Source organism: Oncorhynchus keta, chromosome 2 (assembly GCF_023373465.1).
Source record: "Oncorhynchus keta strain PuntledgeMale-10-30-2019 chromosome 2, Oket_V2, whole genome shotgun sequence".
In the NCBI taxonomy this organism is placed as follows: Eukaryota; Metazoa; Chordata; class Actinopteri; order Salmoniformes; family Salmonidae; genus Oncorhynchus; species Oncorhynchus keta.
Window position 1 is genome coordinate 33,879,253 of NC_068422.1, and position 14,986 is coordinate 33,894,238.

At 43.9% G+C, this 14,986-nt stretch overlaps 1 pseudogene; it reads left to right on the forward strand.

Moving 5' to 3' along the window:
• Positions 1–20: 20 nt before the first annotated feature.
• LOC118361232 (probable E3 ubiquitin-protein ligase HECTD2) overlaps positions 21–14,986 on the forward strand; it is a 47,535-nt pseudogene continuing 32,569 nt past the window's right edge.

Below are 14,986 nucleotides of genomic sequence, written 5' to 3' on the forward strand. Positions count from 1 at the left end.
TGTAGTCAACATTCAAGTCTATGGCTGTAAGTCTCGAGTGACATCAGCTCTCTTGGCCGTGTTCGATTGGATCCACCCTGATTGCATGTTTACACTGTACATGGTTTTCCGTTTTCCTCCCATGATGGTGTCATCTTCTTTTGACAGGGTTTGACGCTTGGAGCAAAGCAGGCCTTTCCCTACCACAGCACATTCATCTCCTCCCTGAACCAGAGGAGGGAGACGGGAGGCAATGGCAGCTTGGGCATACACCCGGGTCTACCAGGAGGAAGACATGGTGAGTTAACAACACTGGGCAGACACACACCCATACTGAAAACACATGTATTATAATACATACACAGTTTATTAGGTACAGCACGGCATTCAAGAAAATGGATCACTCATAGAGAAAGTGAGTCGTGTGGCCATGGCTTGCTATAGAGAGCAGGCAGATAAGCATTGAAGCATTCAGTTACTATTTGATTGAATGTTAGAATGGGAAAAACAAATTACCTAAGCGCCTTTGAGCGTGGTTTGATCATCGGTGCCAGGCGAGCCGGATCCAGTATCTCAGAAACGCCCGCACACCAGGGCTTTTCACACACGACAGTGTCTATGGTTTACCGATAATGGTGCGAAAAACAAAAAACCTCCAGTCAGTGTCAGTCCAGTGGACGAAAACAGCTCGTTGAGAGATCAAAGGTGAATAGCAAGAATCGTGCAAGCTAACAGGCCGGTCACAAACAGACAAATAATGTCGCAGTGCAATAGTGGTGTGTAGAACAGCATCTCAGAATGAACAACTTGTCGATCCTTGTCACGGATGGGCTATTGCAGCAAACGGCCACACCGAGATCCACTCCTATCAGCTGGCGGGTCCAGTGGGCACGCAATCACCAACACTGGACAATTGGGGAGTGGAAAAACATAGACTGGAACATTACAGCGTGTTCAGTTTACTTGATTGGCCTGCGCAGTCCCCAGACCTCAACCCAAAAGAGCATCAAATCAAATCAAATCAAATCAAATTTATTTATATAGCCCTTCGTACATCAGCTGATATCTCAAAGTGCTGTACAGAAACCCAGCCTAAAACCCCAAACAGCAAACAATGCAGGTGTAAAAGCACGGTGGCTAGGAAAAACTCCCTAGAAAGGCCAAAACCTAGGAAGAAACCTAGAGAGGAACCGGGCTATGTGGGGTGGCCAGTCCTCTTCTGGCTGTGCCGGGTAGAGATTATAACAGAACATGACCAAGATGTTCAAATGTTCATAAATGACCAGCATGGTCGAATAATAATAAGGCAGAACAGTTGAAACTGGAGCAGCAGCACAGTCAGGTGGACTGGGGACAGCAAGGAGCCTTCATGTCAGGTAGTCCTGGGGCACGGTCCTAGGGCTCAGGTCAGTTGAAACTGGAGCAGGAGCATGGCCAGGTGGACTGGGGACAGCAAGGAGTCCTCATGTCAGGTAGTCCTGGGACATGGTCCTAGGGCTCAGGTCCTCCGAGAGAGAGAAAGAAAGAGAGAAGGAGAGAATTAGAGAACGCACACTTAGATTCACACAGGACACCGAATAGGACAGGAGAAGTACTCCAGATATAACAAACTGACCCTAGCCCCCGACACATAAACTACTGCAGCATAAATACTGGAGGCTGAGACAGGAGGGGTCAGGAGACACTGTGGCCCCATCCGAGGACACCCCGGACAGGGCCAAACAGGAAGGATATAACCCCACCCACTTTGCCAAAGCACATCCCCCACACCACTAGAGGGATATCTTCAACCACCAACTTACCATCCTGAGACAAGGCCGAGTATAGCCCACAAAGATCTCCGCCACGGTACAACCCAAGGGGGGCAACCCAGACAGGCCGACCACAACAGTGAATCAACCCACCTAGGTGACGCACCCCCCCCAGGGACGGCACAAGAGAGCCCCAGCAAGCCAGTGACTCAGCCCCGTAACAGGGTTAGAGGCAGAGAATCCCAGTGGAAAGAGGGGAACCGGCCAGGCAGAGACAGCAAGGGCGGTTCGTTGCTCCAGAGCCTTTCCGTTCACCTTCCCACTCCTGGGCCAGACTACACTCAATCATATGACCCACTGAAGAGATGAGTCTTCAGTAAAGACTTAAAGGTTGAGACCGAGTTTGCGTCTCTGACATGGGTAGGCAGACCGTTCCATAAAAATGGAGCTCTATAGGAGAAAGCCCTGCCTCCAGCTGTTTGCTTAGAAATTCTAGGGACAATTAGGAGGCCTGCGTCTTGTGACCGTAGCGTACGTGTAGGTATGTACGGCAGGACCAAATCAGAGAGGTAGGTAGGAGCAAGCCCATGTAATGCTTTGTAGGTTAGCAGTAAAACCTTGAAATCAGCCCTTGCTTTGACAGGAAGCCAGTGTAGAGAGGCTAGCACTGGAGTAATATGATCAAATTTTTTGGTTCTAGTCAGGATTCTAGCAGCCGTATTTAGCACTAACTGAAGTTTATTTAGTGCTTTATCCGGGTAGCCGGAAAATAGAGCATTGCAGTAGTCTAACCTAGAAATGACAAAAGCATGGATTAATTTTTCTGCATCATTTTTGGACAGAAAGTTTCTGATTTTTGCAATGTTACGTAGATGGAAAAAGCTGTCCTCGAAATGGTCTTGATATGTTCTTCAAAAGAGAGATCAGGGTCCAGAGTAACGCCGAGGTCCTTCACAGTTTTATTTGAGACGACTGTACAACCATTAAGATTAATTGTCAGATTCAACAGAAGATCTCTTTGTTTCTTGGGACCTAGAACAAGCATCTCTGTTTTGTCCGAGTTTAATAGTAGAAAGTTTGCAGCCATCCACTTCCTTATGTCTGAAACACATGCTTCTAGCGAGGGCAATTTTGGGGCTTCACCATGTTTCATTGAAATGTACAGCTGTGTGTCATCCGCATAGCAGTGAAAGTTTACATTATGTTTTCGAATAACATCCCCAAGAGGTAAAATATATAGTGAAAACAATAGTGGTCCTAAACAGAACCTTGAGGAACACCGAAATGTACAGTTGATTTGTCAGAGGACAAACCATTCACAGAGACAAACTGATATCTTTCCGACAGATAAGACCTAAACCAGGCCAGAACATGTCCGTGTAGACCAATTTGGGTTTCCAATCTCTCCAAAAGAATGTGGTGATCGATGGTATCAAAAGCAGCACTAAGGTCTAGGAGCACGAGGACAGATGCAGAGCTCGGTCCGATGCCATTAAAATGTCATTTACCACCTTCACAAGTGCCGTCTCAGTGCTATGATGGGGTCTAAAACCAGACTGAAGCATTTCGTATACATTGTTTGTCTTCAGGAAGGCAGTGAGTTGCTGCGCAACAGCCTTCTCTAAAATCTTTGAGAGGAATGGAAGATTCGATATAGGCCGATAGTTTTTATATTTTCTGGGTCAAGGTTTGGCTTTTTCAAGAGAGGCTTTATTACTGCCACTTTTAGTGAGTTTGGTACACATCCAGTGGATAGAGAGCCGTTTATTATGTTCAACATAGGAGGGCCAAGCACAGGAAGCAGCTCTTTCAGTAGTTTAGTTGGAATAGGGTCCAGTATACAGCTTGAAGGTTTAGAGGCCATGATTATTTTCATCATTGTGTCAAGAGATATAGTACTAAAACACTTGAGCGTCTCTCTTGATCCTAGGTCCTGGCAGAGTTGTGCAGACTCAGGACAACTGAGGTTTGGAGGAATACGCAGGTTTAAAGAGGAGTCCGTAATTTGCTTTCTAATAATCATAATCTTTTCCTCAAAGAAGTTCATGAATTTATCACTGCTAAAGTGAAAGTCATCCTCTCTTGGGGAATGCTGCTTTTTAGTTAGCTTTGCCACAGTATCAAAAAGGAATTTCGGATTGTTCTTATTTTCCTCAATTAAGTTAGAAAAATAGGACGATCGAGCAGCAGTAAGGGCTCTTCGGTACTGCACGGTACCGTCCTTCCAAGCTAGTCGGAAGACTTCCAGTTTGGTGTGGCGCCATTTCCGTTCCAATTTTCTGGAAGCTTGCTTCAGAGCTCGGGTATTTTCTGTGTACCAGGGAGCTAGTTTCTTATGAGACATTTTTTTAGTTTTTAGGGGTGCAACTGCATCTAGGGTATTGCGCAAGGTTAAATTGAGATCCTCAGTTAGGTGGTTAACGGATTTTTGTCCTCTGGCGTCCTTGGGTAGGCAGAGGGAGTCTGGAAGGGCATCAAGGAATCTTTGTGTTGTCTGTGAATTTATAGCACGACTTTTGATGTTCCTTGGTTGGGGTCTGAGCAGATTATTTGTTGCAATTGCAAACGTAATAAAATGGTGGTCCGATAGTCCAGGATTATGAGGAAAACATTAAGATCCACAACATTTATTCCATGGGACAAAACTAGGTCCAGCGTATGACTGTGACAGTGAGTGGGTCCAGAGACATGTTGGACAAAACCCACTGAGTCGATGATGGCTCCAAAAGCCTTTTGGAGTGGGTCTGTGGACTTTTCCATGTGAATATTAAAGTCACCAAAGATTAGAATATTATCTGCAATGACTACAAGGTCTGATAGGAATTCAGGGAACTCAGTGAGAAACGCTGTATATGGCCCAGGAGGCCTGTAAACAGTAGCTATAAAAAGTGATTGAGTAGGCTGCATAGATTTCATGACTAGAAGCTCAAAAGACGAAAACGCACTATCGTAAATGTTAGCAACACCTCCGCCTTTGCGGGATGCACGGGGATATGGTCACTAGTGTAGCCAGGAGGTGAGGCCTCATTTAACACAGTAAATTCATCAGGCTTAAGCCATGTTTCAGTCAGGCCAATCACATCAAGATTATGATCAGTGATTAGTTCATTGACTATAATTGCCTTTGAAGTAAGGGATCTAACATTAAGTAGCCCTATTTTGAGATGTGAGGTATCATGATCTCTTTCAGTAATGACAGGAATGGAGGTGGTCTTTATCCTAGTGAGATTGCTAAGGCGAACACCGCCATGTTTAGTTTTGCCCAACCTAGGTCGAGGCACAGACACGGTCTCAATGGTGATAGCTGAGCTGACTACACTGACTATGCTAGTGGCAGACTCCACTATGCTGGCAGGCTGGCTAATAGCCTGCTGCCTGGCCTGCACCCTATTTCATTGTGGAGCTAGAGGAGTTAGAGCCCTGTCTATGTTGGCAGATAAGATGAGAGCACCCCTCCAGCTAGGATGGAGTCCGTCACTCCTCAGCAGGTCAGGCTTGGTCCTGTTTGTGGGTGAGTCCCAGAAAGAGGGCCAATTATCTACAAATTCTATCTTTTGGGAGGGGCAGAAAACAGTTTTCAACCAGCGATTGAGTTGTGAGACTCTGCTGTAGAGCTCATCACTCCCTAACTGGGAGGGGGCCAGAGACAATTACTCGATGCCGACACATCTTTCTAGCTGATATGCACGCAGAAGCTATGTTGCGCTTGGTGATCTCTGACTGTTTCATCCTAACATCGTTGGTGCCGACGTGATAACAATATCTCTATACTCTCTACACTCGCCAGTTTTAGCTTTAGCCAGCACCATCTTCAGATTAGCCTTAACGTCGGTAGCCCTGCCCCCGGGTAAACAGTGTATGATCGCTGGATGATTCGCTTTAAGTCTAATACTGCGGGTAATGGAGCATCTTTGGGATGAGATGGAACAGGCTGTTTGCAGAGTGTACCACCGTTCAATCTGCAGCAACTGCATGATTCCATCACATCAACATGGACCAACATCCCTGTGGAACGTTTCTGACACCTTGTAGAGTTCCCCAAAGAATTCGGGGTGTTCTGGAGGCAAAGGGGGATCTGACCCGGTACAACATGGGTGTACCTATACAGTACCAGTCAAAGGTTTGGACACACCTACTCATTCAAGGGTGTTTCTTTATTTTCACTATGTTTCTACATTGTAGAATAATAGCGAATACATCAAAACGATTAAATAACACATATGGAATCATGTAGAAACCAAAAAAAGTTTTAAACCAATGAAAATACATTTTAAATTTAAGATGCTTCAAAGTAGGCACCCTTTGCCTTAATGACAGCTTTGTACACTCTTGGCATTCTCTCAACCAGCTTCACCTGGAATGCTTTTCCAACAGTCTTAGAGTTTCAGTCCAACTTATCCCAAACCAACTCAATTGGGTTGAGGTTGGGTGATTCTGGAGGCCAGGTCATCTGCTGCAGCACTCCATCACTCTCCTTCTTGGTCAAATAGCCCTTACACAGCCTGGACGTGTGTTGTGTCTTTGTCCTGTTGAAAAACAAATGATAGTCCCACTAAGCGCAAACCAGATGGGATGGTGTATCGCCTCAGAATACTATGGTAGCCATGCTGGTTAAGTGTGAATTCTAAATAAATCACAGACAGTGTCACCAGCAAAGCACCCCTACACCATCACACCTCCTTCTTCATGCTTTACGGTGGGAACCACACATGCGGAGATAATCCGTTCACCCACACGCATCTCACGAAGAAACAGCGATTTGAACCAAAAATCTCAAATTTGTACTCCAGACCAAAGAACAAATTTCCACTGGTCTAATGTCCATTGCTCATGTTTCTTGCACCAAGCAAGTTTTTTCTTGTTATCGGTGTCCTTTAGTAGTGGTTTCTTTGCAACAATTCGACCATGAAGGCCTGATTCACACAGTCTCCTCTGAACAGTTGATGCTGAGATGTGTCTGTTACTTGAACTCTGTGAAGCATTTATTTGGGCTGCAATTTCTTAGGCTGGTAAGTATAATGAACTTAAGTTACCCAGAGGTAACTCTGGGTCTTCCTTTCCTGTGGAGGTCCACAGGAGTGCCAGTTTTATCATAGCACTTGATGGTTTTTGCAACTAAACTTGAAGAAACTTTAAAGTTCTTGAAATGTTCCGTATTGACTGACCTTCACGTCTTAAAGTAATGATGGACTGTCATTTCTCTTTGCTTATTTGAGCTGTTCTTGGCATAATATGGACCTGGTATTTTACCAAATAGGGATATCTTATGTACACCACCACTGCCTTGTCACAACACAACTGATTGGCTCAAATATATTAAGAAGGAAAGAAATTCCACAAATTAACACTTGTTAATTGAAATGCATTCCAGTTGACTACCTCATGAAGCTGCTTGAGAGAATGACACGATTGTGCAAAGCTGTCATTAAGTCATAGGATGGCTACTTTGAAGAATCTCAAATTTAAAATACACTTTCTTGGTTAGTACTTCATTTCATGTGTGTTTTTCATAGCTTTGATGTCTTCACTATTATTCCACAATGTAGAAAAGAGTAAAAATCTAGAAAAAACCCAGATTAAGTATGTGTCCAAACTTTTGACTGGTATTGTATATATTAATAAAATTCAAATTAGAAAAAATATTTTCTTCACATAAATAGTGCACTGGGTCTTTGCTAGTCCCTTATTAACTTAACTGACGGATTTAGCCGTCTGTAGCGTTGGTGAGAAATGTTTATCCCAACCGTTGCATTGATTCTCTTAATGGGTAGAGCCTGTTAGATCATGAAAAAGATGGGTAGAGTCAATGTGTGTCCACACTTAACGGAAAGTCAGCGGGGGTCAACTGAATGTCATCCAGTGAATGTACTAAATGATTACAGACTGATTGGGTTGTGGTTAAAACCTCTTTGGGCTAGGTGTGTAGAGACAATGTGGGAGACACGCTAGCGGCCCACCTAGCCCAACATCCGGTGAAATTGCAGAGGGCGAAATTCAAAATACAAAAATCGTAATATTAAACATTCATGAAAAGACATGTGTCATACATCGTTTAAAAGCTTAATTTCTTGTTAATACAACCCCGTTGTCAGATTTAAAAAAGGCTTTACGGCGAACGCATACCATGCGATTATCTAAGGACAGCACCCCGCCGACAAAAGCATTAAAAACATTTTTCAAACCAGAAGAGGCATCACAAAAATCAGAAATAGCGATAAAATAAATCACTTACCTTTGAAGATCTTCTTCTGTTTGCAATCCCAAGTGTCCCAGCTACACAACAAATTGTTGTTTTGTTCAATAAAGTCCTTTATATCCCAAAAACGTCAGTTTAGTTGGCGCGTTTGATTCAGTAATCTACCGTTCCACTCGTTCAACATGCAGACAAAGGAATCCCAAAAGTCCAAACAAGTCAAACAACATTTCTAGTCAATCCTCAGGTACCCTAATATGTAAATAAACAATACAATTTTAGAAGGAATGTAGTATGTTCAATACCGGAGATAAATAACGAAGTGCGCGTCACAAGACTAGAGTCCTAATGAGAGACACCTTGAAAAAGTACAGCTACTTGCTATTTTTTTTTTTAAACAAGCCTGAAACTCTTTCTAAAGGTTGTTGACATCTAGTGGAAGCCATGGGAACTGCAATCTGGGGGGAATTATTTTGAATATCCCATAGACAAGCATTGGAATGGCCTGTGACCTAAAAAAAAGAGATTCTGGCCTGCCATATCAGTTCTGTTATACTCCCAGACATTATTTTATTTTTTAGTGTTTTCTATCCAATGCTACCAACTATATGCGTATCCTAGCTTCTGGGCCTGAGTAACAAACAGTTTACTTTGGGCACGTCAGTCATCCGAACTTCCGAATACTGCCCCCTAGCCCAAAGAGGTGTTAGTGACTTGGTTTTCTTAATCTGAACAAGTCAAAGTCTGAGGATCTCGTTATCAAAGCCTTGTGAATTACATTTACATTACATTTAAGTCATTTAGCAGACGCTCTTATCCAGAGCGACTTACAAATTGGTGCATTCACCTTATGACATCCAGTGGAACAGCCACTTTACAATAGTGCATCTAAATCTTTTAAGGGGGGGGGGGGGTGAGAAGGATTACTTTATCCTATCCTAGGTATTCCTTAAAGAGGTGGGGTTTCAGGTGTCTCCGGAAGGTGGTGATTGACTCCGCTGTCCTGGCGTCGTGAGGGAGTTTGTTCCACCATTGGGGAGCCAGAGCAGCGAACAGTTTTGACTGGGCTGAGCGGGAACTGTACTTCCTCAGTGGTAGGGAGCCGAGCAGGCCAGCGGTGGATGAACGCAGTGCCCTTGTTTGGGTGTAGGGCCTGATCAGAGCCTGGAGGTACTGAGGTGCCGTTCCCCTCACAGCTCCGTAGGCAAGCACCATGGTCTTGTAGCGGATGCGAGCTTCAACTGGAAGCCAGTGGAGAGAGCGGAGGAGCGGGGTGACGTGAGAGAACTTGGGAAGGTTGAACACCAGACGGGCTGCGGCGTTCTGGATGAGTTGTAGGGGTTTAATGGCACAGGCAGGGAGCCCAGCCAACAGCGAGTTGCAGTAATCCAGACGGGAGATGACAAGTGCCTGGATTAGGACCTGCGCCGCTTCCTGTGTGAGGCAGGGCGGTACTCTGCGGATGTTGTAGAGCATGAACCTACAGGAACGAGCCACCGCCTTGATGTTAGTTGAGAACGACAGGGTGTTGTCCAGGATCACACCAAGGTTCTTAGCGCTCTGGGAGGAGGACACAATGGAGTTGTCAACCGTGATGGCGAGATCATGGAACGGGCAGTCCTTCCCCGGAAGGAAGAGCAGCTCCGTCTTGCCGAGGTTCAGCTTGAGGTGGTGATCCGTCATTCACACTGATATGTCTGCCAGACATGCAGAGATGCGATTTGCCACCTGGTCATCAGAAGGGGGAAAGGAGAAGATTAATTGTGTGTCGTCTGCATAGCAATGATAGGAGAGACCATGTGAGGTTATGACAGAGCCAAGTGACTTGGTGTATAGCGAGAATAGGAGAGGGCCTAGAACAGAGCCCTGGGGGACACCAGTGGTGAGAGCGCGTGGTGAGGAGACAGATTCTCGCCACGCCACCTGGTAGGAGCGACCTGTCAGGTAGGACGCAATCCAAGCGTGGGCCGCGCCGGAGATGCCCAACTCAGAGAGGGTGGAGAGGAGGATCTGATGAATCATGTGAATCATGTGCATTGTGGAACTACTGTATGTATCCAATCTGTGTCTTTGCAAGCAGTGAAAAAACTATTTACATATCTGCCACAGTACACATTAGTCGTATGTATTATACTCTATGTATAGAGAACCATGTGTGCCTTTTGTAATTTCCCAGGGAGGGAGCTACCTTCTATTTGCTGGAATGTGATGCAGAAACAGAGGTTCTCCATCGACACACTTCCCCCCGAGGTGAAGGCCCCGTTCCCCTCTGACCCTATCATCCCTCTCCACACTAAAACCACCAAAGAGTTCCAGTGAGTAATACCTCTCTCAATTAGCTACATTATGACCTTCCATTGACCTTGTGTAACAGTGAGTAGCCTACCTTAATCCCCTCTTATGATCACCATGACCTTTGATTTGCTACGACAATGATCTATTGATGTATTCTTTCCACGGTGTTGCAGGGAAGACATATAGAGCGAGCCACAATCTCAGGGGACTGGAGGGATATGTGAGATTTCTACCTGACTACCTTTGACTAATGGCTTTTCAAATGATTCATGTTGTCTTTTTGTTTTATGTTGTGGCTTTTCCCGAAGATACATTACCAATTTTATAATATTCTAAATCCTTTGGTTTACATTAGTTCCATTTGTTAAATTATTGATATTTGCAGCACCTGTTTCTCTATTGAGAATTATCTTAAGATGGAAAGCATACAGAACAGCATGTACTCGTTCTGGAAAGTGTTATTAATGAGGAAACCAACTGTGGGTAATGTAAGAGTAAAAAAATGTGTAATCCATACTGCTCATAGCGGTGCAAGCCTTGTTTTTTTGGTGTCATGCGAGAATAGTTCAACACACACACATATGTTCTCCCTGCCAAACAAGTCCAGGGTTTGGCACTAGCAGGTGCCCCTTGTGAGAAAATAATTAATTGTCATTAAAAAGCCCTTAAATAAAACCATATAAGAGCGGGAAACACTCTTTTCCTCCTATCTTAGAAGCTAATGGCCCATTTAACACAATAGAGGATTCTGGAGTCAACTCAAAATGTGTGAATGCTGTTTATGATGCTTTACTCTGCACTGTAAGTACATGTAAGTACATGACATTTCTAGGGAAAAGGATGGTATGGTAAAATAAACTAATCAAATCATATTCAGAATTTTCCCCCTGAAAGTTATTTCTGAAACTAGCAGCATTTGGGTCATATTCACCCGATTCAAAGGTTAACTCATGTTTGTTTATGTTCTTTTAGACCCAAGACATCCAGAAATAAGTGTTGAAGGGAATCATTAGCAGCTTATTGAGAGAATGGAAAGGGTGAGTGCTGTATTCAATTTACACCTCTACTACCATGTACTTTTAATATGATAACTGTTGCTACACTGCAGCAACTGTTTACCATACATACAGCATTGCTTATGTGTACTTAAAGGAAAATTCCACCCAAAAACTATATTTTGGTATTTGTTATGTTAGTCCATTGTTGATATAGTCCCAAAATGTTTTGCATGTCATCAATCAAGATTTCAAGATATATGAAAGTGTCTTGAAAACTTGATTGCTGACATGCAAAACATTTTGGGACTATATCATCTATGAACTAATGAAACAAATACCAAAAGATCATTTTTGGGTAGAGGTTTCCTTTAAGGACAATCATATAAATGAAATTAAGTCCAATGTTATCCGTCACACGCTTCGTAAGCAACAGGTGTCGACTAACAGTGAAATGTTTACCGCCCTTCCCAACTATGCAGAGAGAAAGAAAATAGAGAAATAATAGAAAAACATTCATAGATAAACATGAGTAATGACAACTTGGTAATACACAAGGGGTACCAGTACTGAGACGATGTGCAGGGGTACGAGGTAAATGAGGTAGATATGTATATATAATTAGGAACAAAGGGACAATAAACAGTAGCAGCAGCGTATGTGATGAGTTAAAAAAGTTAGTGCAAAAAGGGTCAAAGCAGATAGTTAAATAGTTAACCAAATAGCTACCTAGACTATTTAGCAGTCTTATGGCTTGGGGGTAGAAGCTATTCCGGGTCCTGTTGGTTCCAGACAATACTGCTTGGCATGCGGTAGCAGAGAGAACAGTCTATGACTTGATTGGCTGGAGTCTTTGACCATTTTTAGGGCCTTCCTCTGACACTGCTTCATGGAGAGGTCCTGGCGCCGAATAGAGAGGTCCTGGATTGCAGGGAGCTCAGCCCCAGTGATGTACTGTACAGTGCGCACTACCCTCTGTAGCGCCTTACGGTCGGATGCCAAGCAGTTGCCATACCAATCAGCGATGCAGCCAGTCGAGATGCTCTCATTAGTGTAGCTGTGTAACTTTTTGAGGATCTGAGGGTCCACGCCAAATCTTTTCTGCTTCCTGATGGAAGAGGTGTTGGCATGTCCTAATCACGACTGTGTTGGTGTGTTTGGACCACGATAGATCCTTAGTGATGTGGACAGCGAGCAAATTTAAGCTCTCGACCCACTCCACTACAGCCCCGTCGATGTGAATGGAGGCGTGCTCGACCCTCTGTTTCCTGTAGTTCACGATCAGCCCCTTTGTCTTTCTGATGTGGTATGCAAATTGGGGTGTGTCCAGGGGACTGGGATGATGATGTTAATGTGAGCCATGAGTCTTTCAAAGCATATAACAGTGGGGTGATAGTAATTTAGAAAGGTTACCTTGTCATTCTTGTGCACAGAGATTATAGTAGTCTGCTTGAAACATGTAGGTATTACAGACTGGATCAGGGAGAGGTTGAAAATGTCAATGACGACACTTAACACTTAGTCAGTACATGCTCAGAGTACGCGTCCTTGTAATATTATACTGCTCCCATCATCAGATTTTCGCTTTCCATGAATCCCTGTCATTTCCTGTGGAAAGTGGGTTATTATGTGCTTTCCAAACCACCACTGCCACAGGCTTAAAGAAACTGTAAGGGTACCATATACCCTGCAGTATTCTAACCTCTGGGTTACAGAGAACGCAGCCGTTCAAGGCGTTTCAGGCAGCTGGTGGAGTGTCTTCTTCACTTCATCTCCACTAGTCTGTTCGCAGCTCCTCCTGATGAGCTGCCCCCTCTGACCAAGTGGTCCTGAGGGATTCCAGCTGCCACCAAGGTCCTTGCCCTCTTCAATATGTCATGTCCACAACATCAGGAAAGGGGGATATTCATGGGGCTCTGGGTATCCCGCAGTGCTGCAAAATGAGCTCTTAGTATAGTATGTGCTGTAAAACCTAATACTCACACATAGGCCTACCAGAAACAGAGCGAAAGGCTATTTGCTCAAGGGAGGCTGGAGTTTCAGGTGCTGTCAAGAGGGTGGAGGTCAAAGGGGTGAATTGGTTTTTCATGCATATAGAACCTAGGTAGAGATCATATTTCACGTGTACTATAAAGTAATTTATAGACGTGTAGATAAACTCTAATACCGTGGTATACCCTGTCCACACCAGACGCAGCTAACAGCATATCCAAGCCCCCTATCATCTCCTTCACGGACTTCTACAACATCACCTTGGACCACATTGACATCATGGAGCAGTATCACACCTGGGCGAGCCATGGGAACTCCAACAAGTGAGTCACCAGTCCACAGGAGCAACACCCATATCCCATATTCAGAGCTAAGGAGTTTTCCTGACCAGGACATTTTCTGAGCCTTTCTTATAGGCCATACATTCTTCTTGTTTAAATGTCTTCAACCCTGAACAGAGATGGGAAGCCCTGTTGGGAAGAATGTAAACCACAGCAAGTTGTTTTCCCGTTTCTGTATTAATCAGTATCAGTAAATGATTGACAGCACATGGTACAGAGGGCAGAAAACACTGCACATTCAGAAAGTATTCAGAGCCCTTGACTTTTTCCACATTTTGTTACAGCCTTGTTCTTAAATGGATTTTACACAATTTCCTTCATCAATCTGCTACACACAATACCCGATAATGACAAAGCAAAAACAGTAAAAAAAATAAAAAATAAAATAGCACCTTTGGCAGCGATTAAAGCCTTGAGTCTTCTTGGGTATGACGCTACAAGCTTGGCACATTCTTCTCTGCAGATCCTCTCAAGCTCTGTCCGATTGGATGGGGAGTGTCTCTGCAAAGCTATTGGCAGGTCTCTCCAGAGACGTTCAAGACCAAGCTCTCTATGAGCTACTCAAGGACATTCAGAGACTTGTCCCGAAGCCACTCCTGCGCTGTCTTGGCTGTGTGCTTAGGGTCATTGTCCTGTTGTAAGGTGAACTTTTGCCCCAGTCTGAAATCCTGAGCGCTCTAGAGAAGGTTTTTATCAAGGATCTCACTGTACTTTGCTCCATTCATCTTTTCCCTCGATCCTGGCTATTCTCCCAGTCCCTGCCTCTGAAAAACTGGGCAGCCAGCTCTAAGAAGAGTCTTGGTGGTTCCAAACTTCTACCATGTAAGAATGATTGAGGCCACTGTATATTTGGGAACCTTCAATGCTGCAGATTTTTTTTCTGACCCTTCCCCAGATCTGTGAACACAATCCTGTCTCGGAGCTCTACGGCCATTTCCTTTGACCTGATGGCTTGGCTTTATCTCTGATATACACTGTCAACTGTGGAACCTTAAATAGACAGGTTTGTGCCTATCCAAATTATGTCCAATTAATTGAATTTACCACAGGTGGACTCCAATGAAGTTGTAGAAACATCACAAGGATGATCAATGGAAACAAGATGCATCTGAGTTCAATTTAGAGTCTCATAGCAAAGGGTCTGAAAACTTGAAAAAAGGTATCTGTTTTTTTTATTTTTAATACATTTGCAAAAATGTCAAAACATCTGTTTTTGTTTTGTCGTTATGGAACATTGTGTGTAGATTGATGAGGATAACAATTAATTTAATACATTTTAGAATAGGACTGTAATGTAACAAAATGTGGAAAAAGTGAAGGGGTCTGAATACTTTCTGAATTCTCTGTACTTCTCATAAGCTTCATGTTTTTCCTCTCTCCCTGCTTGCCCATTCCACGTTTTTGATGATAGAGCTCCCTCTTGTGTGTCATACCTCATAT